This window comes from Lissotriton helveticus (genome assembly GCF_964261635.1).
Source record: "Lissotriton helveticus chromosome 1_1 unlocalized genomic scaffold, aLisHel1.1 SUPER_1_unloc_41, whole genome shotgun sequence".
NCBI classification, from domain to species: Eukaryota; Metazoa; Chordata; class Amphibia; order Caudata; family Salamandridae; genus Lissotriton; species Lissotriton helveticus.
This window is the reverse complement of record NW_027611683.1, coordinates 1,446,408-1,462,670: the sequence shown is the minus strand read 5'-3', so window position 1 is coordinate 1,462,670 and position 16,263 is coordinate 1,446,408. Positions and strand designations below refer to the sequence as shown.

General features: G+C 45.1%; 1 protein-coding gene across 2 annotated transcripts in view; it reads right to left on the bottom strand.

Moving 5' to 3' along the window:
• Positions 1-16,263, bottom strand: part of LOC144806055 (uncharacterized) — a 609,474-nt gene that overhangs the window by 202,648 nt on the left and 390,563 nt on the right. The gene's annotated exons all lie outside the window — the stretch shown is intronic.

The following is a 16,263-nucleotide window of genomic DNA, read 5'->3' as shown; positions in this document are numbered from 1 at the left end:
GTGCGCCCCCTGATGAAGGGAGAACCCCTAAAATGAATTGGGGCAGACTGAATTTGAATTTACTTGAGGAACAGTGGATTTTGAAACTGATTCTATGAGAATAAATATGCTTAAACTGGAATACAGGTGGATTTGCTTCCAAGGGAAGGAGACATTGATGCACTTTTACGGGTACAAGCTGTGGAGCAGGAGACACAGACCAGATCGAGTCTGGCGCTATATAAACAACTGTAGCCACACACATCTAACTTCTGGCACGCGATGAGTGGATTACATAATCATGACAATAATTAATGAAAAATACACGGCATGCATAGACAAGGTTTGCTATGTAACCTCTGGACTCCTGTAAACCTAAACCACCACCAGTAATAAGACACTAGGAACATCACCTGCAGCAGCTCAGATTTTCCTTTTGTTCGGTATCTTGTTTTTGGAAGGTGGGTTTTTAGGATAAGCTACTTTTAGGTGTCTTATTTTATTCCAGGATGGGCACTAGTTTTAGCATTGTCAGCTTTATACTCTGCATACCAAGGCAGTACATAAAATACAGCCTGCATACCACAATCCATGGCTGTATCCCATAAAACATCCTTACCTTTTAACAACAAAAAGGACCCAAGACCTTCTGGACTTTATTCAGTTAACCAGAAGCAACTCCCAGTCGATTGACATTAGTTATAGGACTCAGCGTTAAGGAACAACCAACAGCCTCGCTGGTTAGTAATTGTTGAAATGCCTCACAGTAGCCAACAATCTAGCACCTAAAAAAAGAGAGCATTAAAGGTGTCTAGTCTGTAAATTTTGACCCGCAGGCACCTTTGATTTACAATGTTCATCTTATTTTTAAATGCAGTTTACTTGTCTGCTGTTTCTTTTTATAAACTGAACCACAGATTGCACATTGCAGCTAATGAGTGCTTCTACTGCTACCGCTCGCAGCTGTTGCTTTGGGACGCTGAGTTTGATCCCGTCGCATTCTTCGTTTGGGAGCCAGTTCTACAGAGGGATAACAAACCTTGTGGATTCACTGCCGCTTAACACACAGGGGCCGGGACTGCGAGACCCAGGGTTCCGCACACGACCAACGCAGCGCACCTGGTGTCTCTTCCCGCCCCCTGCTCCTCACTCCTTCACCGGCTACATACAGCTCGCGGCCCCCGCCTCGCGGGTGCCGCTCGCAGCTGTTGCTTTGGGACGCTGAGTTTGATCCTGTGGCATTCTTCGTTTGGGAGCCAGTTCTACAGAGGGATAACAAACCTTGTGGATTCACTGCCGCTTAACACACAGGGGCCGGGACTGCGAGACCCAGGGTTCCGCGCACGACCAACGCAGCGCACCTGGTGTCTCTTCCCGCCCCCTACTCCTCCTATGTAGTCACGCCCCCAACGCTTAGCGGGACGCGAGCGGGACGCCGGACAAAGCCCGGACAAAGGGCGGACAGTCTGAGACCGTCCGAGACTGGCCGTGACTGGACTGGGCTAGTATTCGTATCTGTTGCATTTGCTGCTTCCTCGCGGTGCCTTGACCGTAAGACTTTCTATTGTTGATTCTCCTGCGCATTGCTGGTGTTGTGCTATATTGTTAATTGTTTGTTTTGGCGTTGTTTGAGTTTCTCATATAATTGTGGCACCAATCTATTAAGCGTAATATGTCTAAGCAGAAGTCTTCTTCTACTACTAATACCTTAGACAACTACCTAGTGCAGGTAGTCAGTACAATTAACAAGTCTAGAAGAATATCACTGGGTTTGAGCTCTACTCCCTTAATTCCCGCAGAGAGTTCCCTACTAGAACCGAACCAGATTGAAGTTCCGATACAGGTACATCATAGTGATTCCCTTGATAATGTATTTACTCAGGAAGATAACCCCGACCAAACTATTTCTACTGCTATTAATTTGGTAAATGATTCCCTAGAACAATCCATTACGATCCAAGAAAAATCACTCCCTCCCTCCCCTGTGTCTGTCCCAGTAACTAGAGCAGTTAGAGCATGTAGAAAGGGCCAGAACAAACGCGGTGGGTTGCGCTCTAGTAGGAAAAGGACTGTCTCCCCTCCTAAAACCATGCCCGTAAAAGACACATTAGGGGAGCTTGGTGAGAAGGTGTTTCTGGAGGAAGAGCAAATTAAAATACTTGTGAGCATGATTGATTCTAAGATTAAAAATATTGTTAAACCGCTAATAGATAAAATCGATCATCTAACAGCAGAGGTATCTAGGCTTGGGGGTATCATAAACCAGACAGTGGAAAAGGTGGGTAATATAACAACCCTAGCCTCTAGTAGAGCCGATCCAATAGTAAATACACCAGGTGCTGGGATAGAAAGTAGGGAAAAAATGGCCTCAACCCCAAATGCCCCCTCACAGTGTGCCCAATAATAACCAGGGAATCAACATCGAAACCCAGCCACTCAAATCCACGAGCACAGGTATTGAGAAAGGCCCGGTCCAACTTGTAGTAGAGGCTTCCCCCCTGGTTCTGGTTCTGGCAAATGTACCTCCCTTAAAGCCTGGTCAAGTAGAACCTACTGCTTCTCTGATTAGTAAAGCTCTTCATTGGCTATCCAATAACATGGTGATATCCCCCTGGGGCAAACAGCAATTAGCAGAAGAAATCACTATGGCAAGAAGGGTGGATTACAACATAGGAGTACAGATATTGTTCCATTAACCCTGGATTTTTTTTATCATAGTAGTAAAATAGGGAACCCGAGCATTCTAAAGACAAAGTGGAACCTGGTATCACACAAGTGGGGTAGGGTCCCTCAACCTAGTGAATGGGAAATTAATCTAGAAAATCGATTTGGGGTGTTATCAAACTTGAATGAATGTGATTGACTCAAACTGGCTGACAGAGCAGTGCCAGACGAGCCAGCGGAGTTAATTCACAAGGATACCCCCGCAGAGAAAGAGTACTGTTCGACACATGCTATTCCCTCGTTCATGGGGAAAAAGGTAGAGAAAGCATTTAGTCCAAGTAGTGGAAATATGAAAGGACTTTTGAAGCCACAGTTAGATCCTTTTATAGTGGAACCAGCTTTCGACTTAACTGTACCCATGCTTGAACCCCCACGCCACAACAATATGCACCTAGATCTAGAAATGGGGTGGGGGGATGATCTACAAGGCTTTTCCCTTCCACAGATTCCACCTGAGGCAGTGGTAGCTAATATAGAAGAGACAGGGATGACCTTTCTCTCCTGGAACATTGCTGGAATCACCAACAAGTTGACATCTCCTGAATGGTGTTCATTTATAGAACAGTTCGACATCCTACTGTTCCAGGAAACATGGTCTGTGACCCCAATACTCCATCAAGGGTACCTTAATTTTTATATCCCAGCTACAAAAAACCCTAAGGGACGTCCTGTAGGGGGATTAATAATCTGGGTTCGTCAAAACTTATGCTGCAGTATTCACCAAAGGAGTTCCCCATTAGCAGACATATTGCCTATTACTCTTACCTGGACTAATGGTCATGGGATGGTCATATTTAATATCTACGCCAGGGGAATAGCGGGTGGCAAAGCATCAGAAGTGATAACTGCTCTGGATTATGAGCTTGAAGTTCTCCCAACATATTTGACTTTCATTGTAGGGGGTGATGTTATTGCCACCTTTGAACCGCTTGGCCAAGAAGACCAAACCTTAACAGATGAAGAAGATAGTAAGTGGGGTATCCCACAGCTAGAACTTCCTGTAGTTAATAGATGGTCAGCGGCGGCCATCCAATTGAAGGCTCTATGTCTAGCAAGAGGACTTAGAGCAGCAAATGGAAGAACCCCATCAGATCGACAGGGGAACAAAACATTTTATAATGGTAGGTTCTCCAGTCGAATAGATTATATTCTAGTGGATGTCAGACTATGGAATAGCCTGATCGACATGGCAGTCAAAACCCGAATAGAGAGTGACCACAATCCACTCTGCATGGTCCTTAAAATAAATATAGGATCAAGAAAACCAATCCTAGGAGGAGGTAAAACTACCCTAGATATAGTATCTTCGAACAACCAGCGCCATATTAAATGGGGTAGACTTATTGAGAACATGGAGAGACTAGAGGATCTAAAAAAAGTTGTGTTAGAAGAGGTTGCTGAGATAAATACATACGTTGATAAGCAAGATTTCCCTGAAATTATGCTTGATGCTCATTCGACCTTCTTTACAAAGCTCCAGGAGTTTTTTAAAAAGGAGAATAAACCAGGATATGTTCAGAATAAGAAGCCCATACAAGGATGGTATGATAAGACCTGTAGAGAAGCCCGCGTGAACCTTAGCATAGAACTTAGAAATAAGAATATCCTAGGGGTGAGAAAAGCAAGGGACAAATACAGGAAAGTACAAAAAGAGGCTAAGAAAAAGTGGGATGAGGCCCATTGGCGTGATCTGAAATCTGCCTGTGACTCAAGGAATCAGAGACAATTTTGGGCTCTGGTTAAATGGGATAGAGGAGGGGCGGCCGAACCCCCACAAAATAATGTAGCTCAAAACCAATGGGTAGATTTTTTTAGACCTCAATATGCCTCTGTGCCAATTAAAGGGGAACACAGTTTACCCCCCACAATCTTTTATCAATGTCAGCTATTTACCATAAAAGATGTTAGTATAGTGTTGGATTGTGTGACCAGGGGCCGCGCCCCAGGAATGGACGCCATACCAGCAGATGTGTTCTTAAGTGATCGCCCATCCTGGTGTCAGTACTTTGTGTGGCTAGCAAACTCCGTGGCTAGAGGTGCACCTATACCTACCTCTTGGAAGGGCGCAGAAATAATTCCAGTTTTTAAAAAGGGAAACAAATCATTACCCTGCAACTATAGACCTATTAGTCTTATAGACTCTGCTCAAAAAATAATAGGTCGTCTAATACAAAATAAACTACAAACCTGGATCGATGAAAACGATATTTTATCTCCATACCAAGCCGGGTTTCGTTCCTGCACAAGCTCAGTAGATCAGGTCTTTTTCTTTATAGCTCTGTATTGGAGGAATGTGTTGCTCACCAATGGAACTCTCTACGCTGTATTCGTAGACTTAAAATCAGCTTTTGACCTAGTTCCTCGTTCCAAACTTTGGGGGGTACTTGCTGAAGCTGGATTGCCCCCGGAACTATTGACGTTACTAGTCCGCCTGCATGAGAACAATTATGCGAGAATTAGGTGGGGTGCTCAGGGCGAGGTGACCGACACATTCCCTGTCGAGCGCGGGGTACGGCAGGGTTGTGTCTTGGCACCGACATTGTTCTCCATTTACATTGTGGAAAAGTAAATTTTGCCATGTTCTGTGTCCCTACGCGTCCTCCATCATATGTTATCTGTGCATGACTAATATGCATATGTATTCCCCATGTTCGATTAAAGACGCAATTATAGCTGTGTTCATCTCTAGTATGCCAGTTTCCAGTTCTCGTGAATACTACGAGTATCAGGCCTATGTAAAGCTACGTTGCCACGTTTCCCAGTGTGCACGTTATTTCATTGTAAAGTCCCCGTTTCTAGGCCTCAAAAGGGCCCGGACACCAGATTCAGCTCCTGTCTCCTGAGCCCCGCTGAGGAGCGATACAGCCCCCACCTGTGTTCCTGACCCTTCACTTACTTCCTGTCACGCAGTGCCCGGCTCAGCCTGGCTCTGCCTCTGAGTCTGCCAAGAGTATGTTATGATTCTAGTTATCAGTCCAGCCCTCCTTCTCTGCATTCCAAAGCTACTGAACTGCATCAATAGTTTCCGTCATTGTCTAGCCTTTACGTCTCCATGTAAGAGAAATACTGTATTAATGTTCATTTAATATTCTTCATCACGCACTACATGTAGAATAATGTATGCTCCAGTCTTAGAATCAAGTTAGCCTTTCCCCTCCTGACTTCTAGTTTATATCAACATGTTCTCTAAACATCAGATACTAGATACTGTTTAGGTACATGTCGCCCTGACTCTCCAGACTTCAGTCTCTGCTCCTAGCACAGAGTTCGTAGCCCCCAGCTTCTCCTAGTAACACGTCATTGCCAGTTTGCGCGCACCATCAGGTTAGAGGTCCCGGCTCCTTGGGTAGCCCCCTCCATGTTTCCGCCCCATTCATGACATATTCTGTTACGTTTGCATCACATGTCTATGTATACGCCCTGTTACACCTACTTTCACCCTTATCTTTCGCGACTGCTACGCGTCACACCCTTTGCTCCACCCACTGCTCCGCCTATCGTATGTATTGTAATGCAACTGTTTTACTATATATGATCGTGTATTGTTATTAAATGTTAGCGCGCTCATCCCAGATCCAGCCCCGGCAGCTGCCGGGCCACGCTAGTCCAATCCGGCCCCCCTGCCGGGCCCTGCCATCCTATTCCTATGCAGGTTGTCCTGTTCCTGTCCTTTATGCTGTAATAAACCTGCAAAACTCCTACTACCTCGAATCTTGACTCTTATTTATTGAGCTATCTGTTATTGCTATGCCTAGACAAAAATAGATCCGGTATTATTTATTTATATACCACATAATGGCGCCCGAACAGGGACTTGCCCTTTCCCCACGCGCCGGTGAAGCCACGCCGACCCCCTGACCCTCTGCAGCCGTGACGGAACCATACCGTGCACGTGCAGATATTTCTGCTTCAAGTATCCCTCAGGCCCACGGAGGAGACGGAGGTGGCGGTCCAGCATCCAGACGAGGCGGTGGAGGAACGCGGCGAGTCCCGACCAGAGCCCAAGCCGAGAGTACAAGGTCCGAGGTATCCGGAGGCCCACCCGTAACAGAAGTCCGAAGTTCGTCCGTCCGGCGTCGAAGCAGTCCAGTCCAGTCCGAGGCTTTCCGTTCTTGCTGCCCGGTGAGTACCGTTGCTGGGGTAGTATCTAGACAGGGTCAATCTAAATTGTCTCTGGTCCGATGGGTCTGGGTACGCAGATCTGAAACGAAGTGTTCACCTAGGTGGATACGGGTCTTGATGCGTCCCTTTATGGGACCGGTATGTTCCGTGCTGTTTTAGCAGCGCATCCAGTAATTCTAGTCTGTTCCGTTCTCGAGAAATTCATGTGTTTCTGTTCTCAGTGTTCCAGGTATTATTCTGTCCGAACTGTTGCTTCATAATGTTATTCAATGTATTTTCAATGTCGTGGTATGCCTGAATTGTTTTCTCAATTGTTATTGTTTCTCGTGTATTGTATTGTGTTCAGATTCAAGTTTGCAATGTCCCTCTTTTCGAGATTACGTCAGTTAAAAACTAGAAAGGGTCTGCTAGAAGAAGCAGTTCCTGTCCCGCCTAGGGACAGTCCAGGTCATTTTATGTATCAGAAGCATGGCATAAGCGCCATATTATATCTAGATTTATGGGTAGAGTATACCAAAGAGTTAGAGGAAAAGTATAGATGGCCCGTATCAGGTACATGGGATGCCGAGTGCATCATGAGAGTAGAAGAAGCATTATGGAGAAAGAAAGCCAGACAGTCACAGAAAGATGCCATCGAGTTATGGCGCAAAGAATCTCATAAAAGAACCGAAAAAGAAATCAGAAAGTCAGAACTAAGTAGAGAATCCTTGGAACGAGCCCAAGAAAGGGAATTAATCGAGATAGGTGAACGAGTTAAAACAGAACAGTCAGACAGACAGAGGAACGCCCTCATTAAGGGTATGTACCCTCTTCTTGCCGAGGGCTTGCCAAAAGCGACCCCGGAGGCATCCAGTAATTTTCCGCCACCCTTAGTTCCGACCAAGCTACGTCACAAACCGACCGCAGCTGATATTTTCATTTCGTCCTATTTGGACGACACAGTCCCGGAATATGCAAATCCCGCTCCGCCAGTCCCTGTAAATCAGGCACTTCCCGCTCCTCCAGACACGGGAGTACCTGTTACGGTACCCCCGGTCCAGCCCGCCATACAAGTCCAGCCTGCATTTCCATTTCCCACTCTGCCAGGACGAAGAGCATCAGTAGACGACTCTAGTTTAGGGGCCGCAGGAGGAGGTCCTTTAGGAACCCCGCCGCCACACAAACGTTTAACGTTAGCCGAATTACATGCACAAGCGTCACAGCGTACGCCCAGATATCAGTCTGTTGCAGAAATAAGAAAAGCCCTTAACGAATGTGGCTATGATCCAGTCCCAGGCGAGGATAATATGGTTTTATATTCATTACGCGTGAGAAAGGTGACCGAGTATCTAGTCACCCTACCAGATATGAAAGAAGATCTAGACAGAATATATCGTTTCATCCGTACAGGGAATGATCCAGAAAGTATTAGTGACGTCATGTGCCACAGAAAAGTTGAAGTCCAGCTCATGCTATTAAAGTTTCTGATTAATTGTTTAATACGAGAACAAGATTATCCGACCAAAGATCAAGCCGAAATGAAAGTCCTGACAAAGTGGAGTGATAATATAGCCGAGGGTAAGCATAAGACTATCGGTAGTATAGAGAGTATGTACAAGAAAATTCGTAAGGAAATAATAAGGTTACACGAACAACGTAAAGCAGCACAAGTAAGCGAGAAAGAAAATGACTCTTCTACAGAAGAGGTAGAGGACGAGAATCCCGCCAGAATAGCGTATGTAGGAAAATCTAGATTTCCAGATCGCCATTTACGCCTAGAACACAAGACAGTTTTACATCATCCAGCACCAGAACAAGGTTCTCTGGAACAAGTATTTCAAGCTACCGATCACATTCTGAAATCACGAGTCGGTTATAGCGAGTTAAGTACCATGCATGAACAAGAACTAGTCCGATCAGCAGTCCGATGGATTACTGATTCTACCACTTTTCCAGACGAAATAGTGGCACAAATGTTTCTAAAATTGCCCCCAGCCGAACAGCGACTGGTGGGTATGTATATGATCCAGCACCTCATTACATTGTATGAGGGTCAACATTCTGATCCAGGTCCGTTACACGATGTCCTGAACGAGTTACTCCAGTATAAATGGAAAGGTTTAGGTACCGATTTAATTAGTGTCATTCTAGAACAGCGCCACAAATATAGTATGTTTTTGAATCCGCATTTTGTTCATGTCTCACCCCCAGAAAGTAAACCCTTTTACATAGATAGACAAAATCCGTTACGAGAAGTGCATCCAGTTAAGACAGAGGGTGGTGAAATGCAACGAGTGTTTGTTTACACCCCGATTACAAAGATGGAACTCTTAGAGATGAAAAAGTTAATTCCCTGTCATGATAAAGATCCAGCAGGGTTCCACCGAGAATTAAAAGACATGCTCCGTATGGGAGAATACACGTATCCAGATATAATTAAAATGCTAAAGGTCCTGTTGCCCGCAGGGATATATGAGAAACTCAAGGAAAAAGAATGGGAGGTGGGAGAGAAAAAGATCGATTGGGCAGTCCTAGAAGCTGAAGATAAGGCACGAGTACCAGGTACCGGTCTTGGAGATAAATGTAAAGAATTACCTGAACTATTAATACAAGTTTTACCCAGACTATTAGCAACTAAAAAGGAAGACTGGGATGCAATCTCAGCCTGTAAACAGAAACAAGACGAAGACACTAGCGATTTTTACTCTAGATTTGAGAAATGTTTTAGTATAAACAGTGGCCTCAAGACGAGTAGCGAGTCATACCCTCATCTTTTTGTTACTAAACTAGTCGAGAATTCAAGTCCACAAGTTAAGAATCGAGTTTTGAAAGTCGAAAGTACCTGGCAAGCTAATACCCCGTCCCAGATGTTACAGATGCTTCAATATCACCAGAATAGAATCAGAGAAGAGCAAGACCATGAGAGAAAACGTATGAAAGACACGAAAATGAAAGTACTAGTTGCACAATCTGTTCCTCAAGACAGTCAGAAGAGGGGTCCGAATCAAGCCAGTCATCCTGCAGCTCCCGTTAAAGGAAACTGCAATTATTGTAAACAGCCAGGTCATTTTATAAACGAGTGTGCAGTTCTGAAACACAACATAGCTACCGGTAAGACTAAAGAAAGACCACGTCCGCCTAGACAAGAACAAGTTACACAGACTTCTCAGCCACAGAATGCACAACAGACAATTACTGTACCGCAGCCCATCGCTGCAACACAGCATGTTACACAGCAGATGTACCAGTATGCTCAGTCAGAGTATCCAGAGTATCAACCATATTCATGAAACAGCCTAAAGAGGGAGGTAGGCTTGCCTCTCATCGAGATACCTGTAGATCAAGAAGGTCCCTATGTTCATAGTCAAGTACTGGGGAAAGACAGAAAGTTTCTGATTGATACAGGGGCAAGTAGGACCACCATCAGTCACGCCGAAGTTCCAGGGGCTCCGCTCTCAGGCTCTAGAAATGTTTACCTTGGATTTTCAGGAAAACCTATCGTAAATGAAATTTCAAAGCCAGTTACTCTAGAAGTAGGTCCATTGTCCCGCACTACTGATCTGTTACTTACGAAGTCATGTCCAGAAAATTTATTAGGCATTAAAACACTGAAAGAATTAGGTGCAGTTATATGCTGTTCCCCAGAGGGAATACGATTGTTCCTACGTGACTTCAAGGGTCACTATGTATTACGAGATTTTGATCCGAGATTGTCTAATGTCCCGCAGCATCTATGGGCGCAAGGTCCAACTGATGTTGGTTATATGCAAATCACACCCCATCGTGTGACTCTCAAGCCAGGTGTAGTCCTGCCACGAATCAGACAGTACAGATTGCCACCTGAGGCTGTAGCAGCCTTATCCAAAATTATTGACGAGCTCATGACTCAAGGAGTAGTGGTAGAAACTGACTCCAATATATGTAATTCTCCGATCATTCCAGTCATGAAACGTACTGATCCAAATGCACCCCCAGTATATCGATTAGTGATTGATCTTCGAGAACTTAACAAATGTATTATTCCCCAGTACCCAGTTGTCCCAGATATCTCTTCCCTATTGACAGCCATTGATTCCGAAGCCACATTTTTCACTGTCATAGACCTCAAGAACGCATTTTTCAGTGTCCCCATTCATCCAGACAGCCAGTTTCTTTTCGGATTTTGTTTAAATGGAAGGAGCTATATGTTTACACGAGCTCCTCAAGGTTTCACAGAAAGTCCTAGTATTTACAGTCAAGCACTCAAGAGACAACTAGACAACATTCACATGCCAACTGACACTGCCCTGCTCCAGTATGTCGATGATCTACTGATCACAGCCCGTTCTGAACGTGATTGCGAGCGAGCATCACTTACAGTCTTGTATTTCCTTGCCGAGATGGGGCACAAGGTGTCCCCTTCGAAGCTTCAATTCTGTGTCCAGCAAGTGGTCTACTTAGGACACTTACTGTCCAAGAGGGGTAGGCAGTTGACACCAGATCGTATCCAGTTAATAGCGAGTCTTCCTCAGCCAAAGACCCAGAAGGAGGTACGTGCTTTTATCGGCCTTACTTCTTACTGCAGACAATGGATTCCTCAGTATGCATTCTTAGCCAAGCCACTGATACAGTTAACGACACAGGAGGCAGCCGTATCGACTGTCCTCCCTTGGACATCTGAACATACACTTAGTTTTAATGAATTAAAGAAAGCCCTATGCCAAGCTCCAGTTCTAGCTACACCGAACTACAGTAAGTCTTTTACACTTTTCGTCACTGAACGCGAAGGTACAGCATTATCTGTCCTCACACAAGATCAAGCAGGACAATACAAGCCCTGTGCTTATTTTTCGAGCACATTAGATCCTGTAGCCCAGGCTCTGCCTGCGTGCCTCAAGTCAGTTGCAGCCACAGCACTAGCTATCAGACAAAGTGATTCCATAGTGTTAGGACACTCCCTGACAGTACAAGTTCCACACTCTGTGGAAGTTCTTTTAAACCGAACACAAACTCAGCACTTGACAATTGCACGTTTAACAGGTTATGAATTGACACTGTTCCAGCCACACATAGAAATCAGACGCTGCAACGTCCTAAATCCTGCCACACTGTTACCGTCAGTTAATCCTGCCACACACGACTGTGTGGAAGTAGTTAACATCATGACCAAGCCAAGACAAGACTTGACAGATATTCCATTACCAGATCCCGACCTGACACTTTATGTGGATGGTTCATGTATGAGAACAAGTACAGGAGAACTAGTAGCCGCGTATGCAGTGACTACTGACACTGAAGTTATTGAAACACACCGTATTGACACCCTGTCTGCTCAAGCAGCAGAGCTAGTTGCTCTGACACAAGCCTGCATACACGCCAAGAACCTGAAAGTTAATGTTTACACAGATTCACGTTACGTATTTGGAGTCGTACACGACTTCGGAGTGCTCTGGCAGGAGAGAGGTTTCATGACTTCTCATGGAACCAAGATTCAGCATGGTCTCCTTATTCAGGCTCTGTTAGATGCCATACACTTACCGACATCCATTGCTATCATGAAATGCAAAGCACATACGAGAGTTACTGACACTATTTCTCAAGGTAATGATCTAGCAGATCGCACAGCCAAGCTTACAGCACAGACACCAGACATTCCAGTTAATAAGACACCGACATACACTCCAGATCCGACTACATGTATGACAGTTAAGGACCCTACTCAAGATGTCATAGATATCCAGTTGCATGCTACCCCCGATGAAATCAAGAAATGGTCCGAACAAGGAGGGGTCCAGACAGATCAGGGATGGGTAACGAAGGGAAAAGCCACATGGTTTCTCCCCGACTCTATGGTTCAAGTCATTGTTAATACCGCACATAGTCCAGCACATTTAGGAGAAAAAGCTATGTTAGACAGTATCCAGAACATTTGGTTCAACAAGCATTTACGAGCTGCAGCCAAGCAGAAAGTCCGTACCTGTATGATATGTTGCCAGTTTAATCCAGGTAAAAGTGTCCCGGTGGAACAAGGTGGATTCCAGCCTCCTGACCACCCTTTTGAAGTCCTCCAGATGGATTACATTCAGATGGAGCGATGTCGAGGTTTCAAGTATGTCCTTGTAGTTGTATGTGCTTTGTCCAGGTGGACAGAAGCATATCCAGTCCCAGATTACACAGCCGCGACCACTGCCAAGCAGTTGGTTCGTGAGTTCTTCCCCCGTTATGGACTCCCTAGAGTCGTATATTCTGATAACGGCCAGCCATTCTCATCTGAGTTGATGAAGCATGTGTCCCTTTTGTTAGGGTACCAGTGGAAGTTCCATTGTGTACGCCATCCTGAAGCAGCCGGTCTCGTAGAGAGACATAATCAGACCCTGAAAATCCGCATTGCAAAAGTATGTCAAGAGAAAGGTGTGGACTGGCTAGTAGCTCTGCCAGTTGCCCTGTTCTATATGCGCATGGTCGCACATTCCAGATCAGGTCTGTCCCCGTATGAGGTCGTTTTCGGCCGCCCCCCTAACATGTGGGGTACTCCTAGACCCCGAAGTATTACCGATGTTTCAAGTAATATGCTGACAGATTACCTAGCTTCCTTGATGTCTGCCCTCAACTCTTGTCGTTCACAGGTTGCCGCCGCCTTTCCAGACAATACAGAGGTGGCACCGCATGAAATCGTTCCCGGATCCATGGTCCTAGTGCGAAATTTCGATCGTTCAAGTCCGCTGGAGCCTCGCTGGAAGGAGCCCCGACAGGTCCTCCTCGCCACCCGTACAGCCGTGAAGTTGGAGGGACGCAAAGGCTGGGTGCATCTTTCGCATATCAAAAAGTTTTATGGATTGAAACCAGTTTCAAAGAACATTTCCGAGGATTTAAAGGACTGCCAAAGTACTATTCTTAAGGACTGTCCCGCAAAAGACACTGTTACTGAACCCTCCCTGTTAGAGACAACTCCGCAACAGGAGTATAAGAAAAAGCTAAGGTCTAGTAAAATAAGTCAGCCAGTTTGATTGTCTAAGTCCTCCCCTAGGTGAAACGGTTAGACCGGTTTCTGACATGTATAAAATAGACCCCCATAGTGAGAGAGTTAGTCAAAACTCAATCCGATGTATCGTTTTTCTAAGTTTCATATTATTTCTCAGTATTATGATTTTCTGCACCAGTTATGCATTTTACTTGTATTTTCCAGCTTCTCATGTAAATAAGTCTTCTAATGCTACAGTAGAGCACACGTTTAGTGATCTGCCTCCTCATGAACTCTCTTACCGCCTCGCTATGCGTAACAATTCTTTTATCCGCATGTTACATTATTCACACCAGACCAGCAATGCCACTAATTGTTGGGTGTGTGGTCGACTCCCCCCTTTCCAGACACCGAAGGGAGTTCTGCCACTCTTTCCTTATCCGTTTTCTCATAATGGTTCGTGTGGAGCATGGTCCACGTTAACGTCATCCTCAACAGATATGTCTTTCCTTAACAGTACATGTTTCCCAGACAAGCAAGGTCTTCCCCACAGAACAGGGTTAGATCTAGAGAACGAAGTTTATAATTTAGGTAATTATTCTTCGAATTTTATGGTCCTGAATGTTCAGTCTGATTCCACTCCAGACTTACCTGCTATTTCAGTACTACCAGTCAAAGGCGAATTATGTGTTAGAAATTATGGTTCCGTACATGTAGGACATAGTGATTGTACTACTATTGTCAAATATAGTGACAGTGGGAAATCTATTTTCAAAGCTTCACGTCATTCTTATTTTATTTGTGGTCAAACCGCATATGTTCGTCTGCCCCTCGATTGGGAGGGAACCTGTTACATTGCCTTCCTACTGCCACCTGTTTTCCTAGCCCCACCTGATTATCACAGAAACACACATCTAGTACACATTAGACATAGAAGGGAGATCGAGTCCCCAATTGTCGATTATACTGAAACTGCTCTAGAACAGTATACAGATTTCAATAGAGGTTTCTTCTTCTTTATAGGACCTATCCAGAATAGTAAGCTAATCCGTAGGTTAACAAGAACCCTTGAAGCTGTAGTAAATGAGACTGCCTCTGCTCTAGGTAACTTAACCGAAGAGCAATCTGCTATGAGATTTGTCGTTTTGCAAAATCGTCTCGTCCTTGACGTCATACTGGCCGATAGGGGCGGGGCCTGTAGAGTCATCGGATCTAGTTGCTGCATTTTCATTCCAAATAATGCGCCGTCTGTTTATTCAGCTATAACCAGACTCCATAAAATTGCCCATCTGTTACACCAAGATCCAGGCACCTGGACATGGTCCGGTTGGTTCTGGAATATAATTTCTGCCTGGGGATGGAAGGTATTGTCCTTTCTAGGTATTGCAGTAGCGATCATATTCAGCTGCTGCCTCTGTATACAATGTGGCCCTGCGATTTGCGGCATTTGTGCTACCTCTTGTATTCCTAGTCCCAAGTCCCGTTCTAAAACCCGTTCCCAGAAAATTCGAGACGAGCAAATGATACTGTATGAAATGATAGATGGTATCATGAATATTGATGTTTCCTGATGGAAACGTAGTGACAAGGAGGGAATGTGGAAAAGTAAATTTTGCCATGTTCTGTGTCCCTACGCGTCCTCCATCATATGTTATCTGTGCATGACTAATATGCATATGTATTCCCCATGTTCGATTAAAGACGCAATTATAGCTGTGTCCATCTCTAGTATGCCAGTTTCCAGTTCTCGTGAATACTACGAGTATCAGGCCTATGTAAAGCTATGTTGCCACGTTTCCCAGTGTGCACGTTATTTCATTGTAAAGTCCCCGTTTCTAGGCCTCAAAAGGGCCCGGACACCAGATTCAGCTCCTGTCTCCTGAGCCCCGCTGAGGAGCGATACAGCCCCCACCTGTGTTCCTGACCCTTCACTTACTTCCTGTCACGCAGTGCCCGGCTCAGCCTGGCTCTGCCTCTGAGTCTGCCAAGAGTATGTTATGATTCTAGTTATCAGTCCAGCCCTCCTTCTCTGCATTCCAAAGCTACTGAACTGCATCAATAGTTTCCGTCATTGTCTAGCCTTTACGTCTCCATGTAAGAGAAATACTGTATTAATGATCATTTAATATTCTTCATCACGCACTACATGTAGAATAATGTATGCTCCAGTCTTAGAATCAAGTTAGCCTTTCCCCTCCTGACTTCTAGTTTATATCAACATGTTCTCTAAACATCAGATACTAGATACTGTTTAGGTACATGTCGCCCTGACTCTCCAGACTTCAGTCTCTGCTCCTAGCACAGAGTTCGTAGCCCCCAGCTTCTCCTAGTAACACGTCATTGCCAGTTTGCGCGCACCATCAGGTTAGAGGTCCCGGCTCCTTGGGTAGCCCCCTCCATGTTTCCGCCCCATTCATGACATATTCTGTTACGTTTGCATCACATGTCTATGTATACGCCCTGTTACACCTACTTTCACCCTTATCTTTCGCGACTGCTACGCGTCACACCCTTTGCTC